The sequence below is a fragment of the Chrysoperla carnea genome, chromosome 1 (genome assembly GCF_905475395.1).
Source record: "Chrysoperla carnea chromosome 1, inChrCarn1.1, whole genome shotgun sequence".
Taxonomy (NCBI): domain Eukaryota; kingdom Metazoa; phylum Arthropoda; class Insecta; order Neuroptera; family Chrysopidae; genus Chrysoperla; species Chrysoperla carnea.
Window position 1 is genome coordinate 139,869,288 of NC_058337.1, and position 6,000 is coordinate 139,875,287.

The window sequence follows — 6,000 nt, forward strand, 5'->3', positions numbered from 1 at the left end:
TACCCGGTATGCATTCCAATACTACATAAAGTTGAAAAGTTTGATTTCATATTCTGTTTAATAAAGTGTTTCTTGATATAAAATATTTTTGGTTTTTCCGTTTAGTGCGTGCACGAATAAATTAAAATTCAAAGTGCCTTAAAGATTGACTGTCTTTATGAGTTTCGAAATTTTAAAAAACGGTCTACTCTATATAAATCAAACGGCCAAGTTGCGTGCTTAGATGATTTAAAGTATTAATGACTGACAAATGTAATTTGATTTGCTTGTTTAAACGTCAATATAAACAAACACTCAATACTGTTATTTAAATTATCATTTTTAAGGTAGTTGCTCCATTATGATAGTGTCAAAAGTATGAAAACTTAAGAATATTTCGAAATCAATTTCTGCTTGGTAATCGAAATACGTATTTACATAATAAAACAATTGATCTAGAAAATTGGGGCAAATCGAAAGTTATACGGGAAGAATATTTGTTAAGATTCCTACATACAATCAGTGACTGTATGTGATTAATTGCTTTCAATCCTTCTACTATAGTTGTTTCTGTTACAACCACAACACTCTACTTTAATCTTGTGCACAAAATTCTAAGTTTAAATGTGTCATGATTTTGGAGCTTCCATTGAAACTATGTGGTGGTTTCACGATTTTCTCATGCTGTACGTGTAAAATATGTCAAGTTTAATCGCAATTGTCTCATAAAGGATGTGGTAAATCTACTTGATATTTTTAACCCCATAACGAAAAAAAAGGGGTGTTATAAGTTTGATCACTATGTGTGTGTGCCTGTCTGTCTGTCTGTTTCATCGTAGTGCTTAAACGGATAAACCGATTTTGATTTTTTTGCTTTCGTTTGAAAGGAAATTTAACGGAAAGTGTTCTTAGCTATGGTTCAAGTGCGAGCTTAGGGTTCCGTATCTGAAAAAAACAAAAACATTGGCGACCATCTTCAAAATGCTTTAAGGAAAAGGGTAATTAAATAGAGAGCGTTCTTACATATGTGTCAAATGCGAGTATAGGGTTCCGTACCCGGGAAATTTGTCGGGGGCTTTTTAAATTGTGTGAATTTCACATGTAATTTTATATGCATTTAATTTTTTAACTTTGTAAATTTTGTAATCGCGGAGCAACTACCTCAGGGACGATATCATTTGAATTCATATTACAAAGTACTGAAAACTCCTCTATAACATATCTTTTGTTTACAATTGCATAAATTATCTGGTAAAACACAAAGTAATTTTTCGCATGCACCATATTTACCGTTTAATGTCAACCCGTTTATCAAACATAAAAAGTAATAAAATAATAGGAGACTAATAATGATTTGAAAATAATAAAAAATTTTACCAAAATAAGTAATTATGGACGCGTATTAAATAATTCAAATAAAAAAAATATACGATTTTTTTAATTTTTTTTTTTTTTTTGACATGTACAATGATTTTCAATAAACGATTAGGTTGGTAAAGAAAATTATATAAAAGCGTAATAAAGGGTTATTATTTGCTCTATTCGATTCAATTCGAGGTTTAATTTCTATTCGAATGTAGGTAAATCTCATTTAATATTCTTTGTTTCAATTGTATGTATGTGTGCATGTATTGCATAACCTATTAGATTGGTTATAGATAGCCAACGTTTTCTGTGTGTTCGATTTTAATATTGTGTTTATAATTTAAGGGTTGTATATTTCATAGAAATCAATGTAATATGACACTTGAAATTTACATGATAAAAATACATGTTTAAACTTGTTTGAATCGCATTAGATCTTAAAATAATTTTACACGTGTTATGAGATTAGATAATAATTTCTGCTGGTGGGGGATTTTTGGAGTGGTGGTAATCATATAAAAAAGGCGCTCGACATTACGGTAATATCAGTTTTGTTATGTAGTCAATTGTTGAAGATCAATTTTATTAAAAAGTTAAAACAAAAATCAATTTATTTAAATCTCGCGCTAACATGTCAAAGCGAATGATCTTCAACAAATTGATTACATAACACATTTAAATACAAAATATTATATTTTGTTTACTTACTATAATAACTTTTGGCGCGAGTAATTTACCTCCAAGCTGAGAAATTATATTATCACTCTCTTAAAATCTTCTGTATACATCACATCCTAATATACATTTGACTCGAACGCTGAATAATTTTGTCATCTATTATAACTGATCATCATTTATTATAACTGATACATCAAGTCACATTTTGTTGTAAAAATACCAATTGTAAAATCTGAAAATAAATTGTAAACGACAAAAGAAGAGACACATTATTTCAATAAAAGTTTCTTACCTGCATTTGAAGTGTTTAATTTCATCGTTGTCTATCATCCTTGTCATCCAGCTACAGCCGTAAAGGATTCTCATCAAATTATTTAATAAGTTTCCACAAATAAGCGACATCGTAGCAGATCTGGAAGCTCCACATGGAATAAGGATAACGAGCTAAATTATACATCTCGTGTACGGGTGAGTATTAGTTTTATGAAATATATTATAAATACCTGTTGCGATTCGAAATAGGATTGTTTCGGTACGGATTGCTGCGCTATATATTTGGGACGGATAGTTCATTGCTGTCACCAAATTTATCACTTGATAATATTTATCACCTTTAATCATTTGATAACATTCATCACGTTTAAATTCATCACTTTGAATTGCATTCTGTTTACACGTGTTTGCAAGTTCATTGCTGTCACCAAATTTATCACTTGATAATATTTATCACCTTTAATCATTTGATAACATTCATCACGTTTAGATTCATCACTTTGAATTACATTCTATTTACACGTGTTTACAAATTCAAAATCTAAATGTCACATCTATTGCATGAATAGTATCTATTCATGACAAGTGCATATATGTCAATGGCAGCATAAAGACGAAACATCACATTGTGACTTCTATATATATATTCCACAAAAAAATCTTAGATCATTTGATGCATCAAACGACTTCCGCCAATGAACAAATAATTAATATCGAAGCAATTATTAGTTTAACTGACACCAGACGAAAAGTAATATTGTTATAATATTACAATTGTTGTGTGGTTTACACTTATCCAATACTAAAGCTACGGACCTCAAAAGCACGTGGTGAAAACGTAGCACAATTTTTCCACAACTTTCACCTTTAAATTATAAGTTTTCGCCAGGGCCATTACTCTGTCTAATATAAAACGATTTAACATACGAACCACATAACAAATGGTAACATCGCTCCGTAAAACAAATATTTTCGTCATTGTGATTTAAATACATCAATTTAAATCACAAATCTTAAAATCACAATTTGAATATTTGCAAAAAGCATAGCATTTGCAAATTTTCGAACAATAAATGCTTCGAGTTATAAGTAAATAATAAACCACATTTTCTTAAAAAACCCTTTTATTTCTCTCTCTCTTTATTTTCCAAAAACAAACATACATAACAAACACATAATTCTTTATTATCACACCTTTTTTTGCGATTTGTTTCTGCTGTTGTTGTTTCTGTTTTAGGAAAACCATTTTCACTCATTATCTGGTATTGCATCCGATTCGTGGAAATCTGAAAAGGAAATTACAAGCTGAGACTACAATAGATCTTACAATTTAAGGAAACAGTCACCATATTCAAATTCGGAATGTCAACCAATCAATCAAATGGCGCAGTCCCACGGACTACACCAGCAGCTCAACACCAATCAACCTTCAGCACACCACCATCACAGCCCATACCATCTTGTACACCACCAACTGTTGTGACACAGGTACCAAGTGCTCCAATTAACGCAAACTTAATATATAATATCCACTCGGACGGTAGACTATCTCCGATTAGGCCGTGGCATTCGAATCCAACAGCTCCACCTATGCCCCAATTCCCTCCAATCCCCCTATTCCTACACGCAGTCAATTATATCCTAGTTTAAATCATCCCAATTTACCAAACACAAATAATAATAATATCCCCACTCCCAATTCCACGAGTGAAACCAATACGCCAAACCGCCGAATGAGCCAGCGTGAAAACATGGTGCAACTGATGGCAATTCAAAACCAATTATTAATAAACACACATCGTGAAATACAAAATCTCTCAGGACCTAATTTTCATCCAGATATGTCTCAGTTATGTCAATCTATCCCAAAAACAGATGGTGATAATCCTATGCAGTTTTTAGAATTTATAATTAAAACTGAGAAAATTGTAAATCTCAATATTTTGCCTATCAACAAACTTATAAGGGGCTTAGTGTCAAGAACTGATGGTGAACTACAGTTGTGGTTATCCAGGCTAGCGACATCATCAAATGATTGGATTGAAATCAAAGCTAACCTGTTAAATAATTTCCTATCTCCCACACAAACTTCGCGTGTCATCTTGACCAAAATTTTCAGATATCAAACCGTAAACGAAAGCTTAAAACAATATATTGTCGATCTAGAGAATACCGCCAAAGCACTAAACTTTAATGACGAAACACGCATCGTCACACATATCCTAGACAGCGCAAATTCTAAATATTTACCCTTGTTATCAACCATTTTTCCTCCTCCAGCTACGTTCCGTCAATTATACGATATCGCAAAACGTGCCGATGAAAGCACCTCTCGTTTACTCGCAGCTACCCAACGCGAGACTCCTAACAAGTCATAGCAACAACTAACGACTGATAAACTCGAGGCACCTCCACCTAAAGGCCATAAATTGTTTGCCTCCTTGTCAAATAGCCACGAGTTTAAATATTCTAATAAAATACCTTTCATTAAAATTGATGTGTTAGGGCAAAAATATCAATGTATGATTGACACCGGATCATCGTACAATATCATCCGTTCGGATCTGGTTCCAAAGCTGAAACATAAAAAACACCAAATCAGCAAAACCTTCAAAAAATTGACAATAGCAAACAACACCAACATTACCATTAACAAAGTTATCAATTTAATCATCAAAATTGAAAATTACACATGGAAAGTTCCGTTCCTCATCGTCAAAAACTTACCATGTTCAATCATCTTAGGCAATCATTTTCTACATAAAGTTAAAGCTAATTTAAATTTTCAAACTTGTAACTTTACGATTCCTAGTCGAAGTTTAAATATTCCCATCATTTTCAACTTTAACGATCAGCTCCACCTAGTCCTTGAAAATACAGCCAAACTCCGTCAATCTGAGCTCGAAAAGCTTGAAGAATTAAAACAATCCTACAAAGACGTTCTATGCAATAAAATCGGTCATGCTACAAACCATACGATGAAAATCCTTCTAAAAGATAGAACTCCTACGTATAAACATCCATACACAATGGCTCCTCCAAAAGCAGCCATTCTTCAAAATATCATAGACGATCTTCTTCAACAAAATGTCATCGAAAAGTGCACCAGCAGTTGGGCATCCCCAACATTTCTTGTCAAAAAACGCGATGGCAATTACAGGATCGTCCATGACTATCGAGAGGTTAACAAAAAGATATTATTCGACCCATATCCAAGCTCTCAAGTACAGGATTGCCTTAATTCGTTACATGGTGCAAAAATTTTTTCGAGTCTCGACTTAGTATCCAGCTATCATCAAATTGCCTTGGACAAAAACTCTAGAAACATCACAGCTTTTGTCACCCCACAAGGCCAATATCGATACTTAAAGGCTCCACAAGGACTAGCGAACTCATCCCAAGCTCTAAACAGAATTATGATGGACATTTTCGGAGATCTTAAATACAAATTTTGCATACCATACGCAGATGATCTTCTCATATACTCAAAATCCATCGAAGAACACTTCGATCATCTCCAAGAAGTTTTCGATAGGTTAAAATTACACGGTCTGACTGCGAAACCTGAAAAATGTCGTTTCTTCATGACCCGCCTAAAATACTTGGGTTTAATCATCGACGAGTTCGGCCAATCAATCGACATGTCCAAAGTTCAGGCCATAAACGATCTTCCTCCTCCAAGAAACCTTAAACAACTTCGTAGTT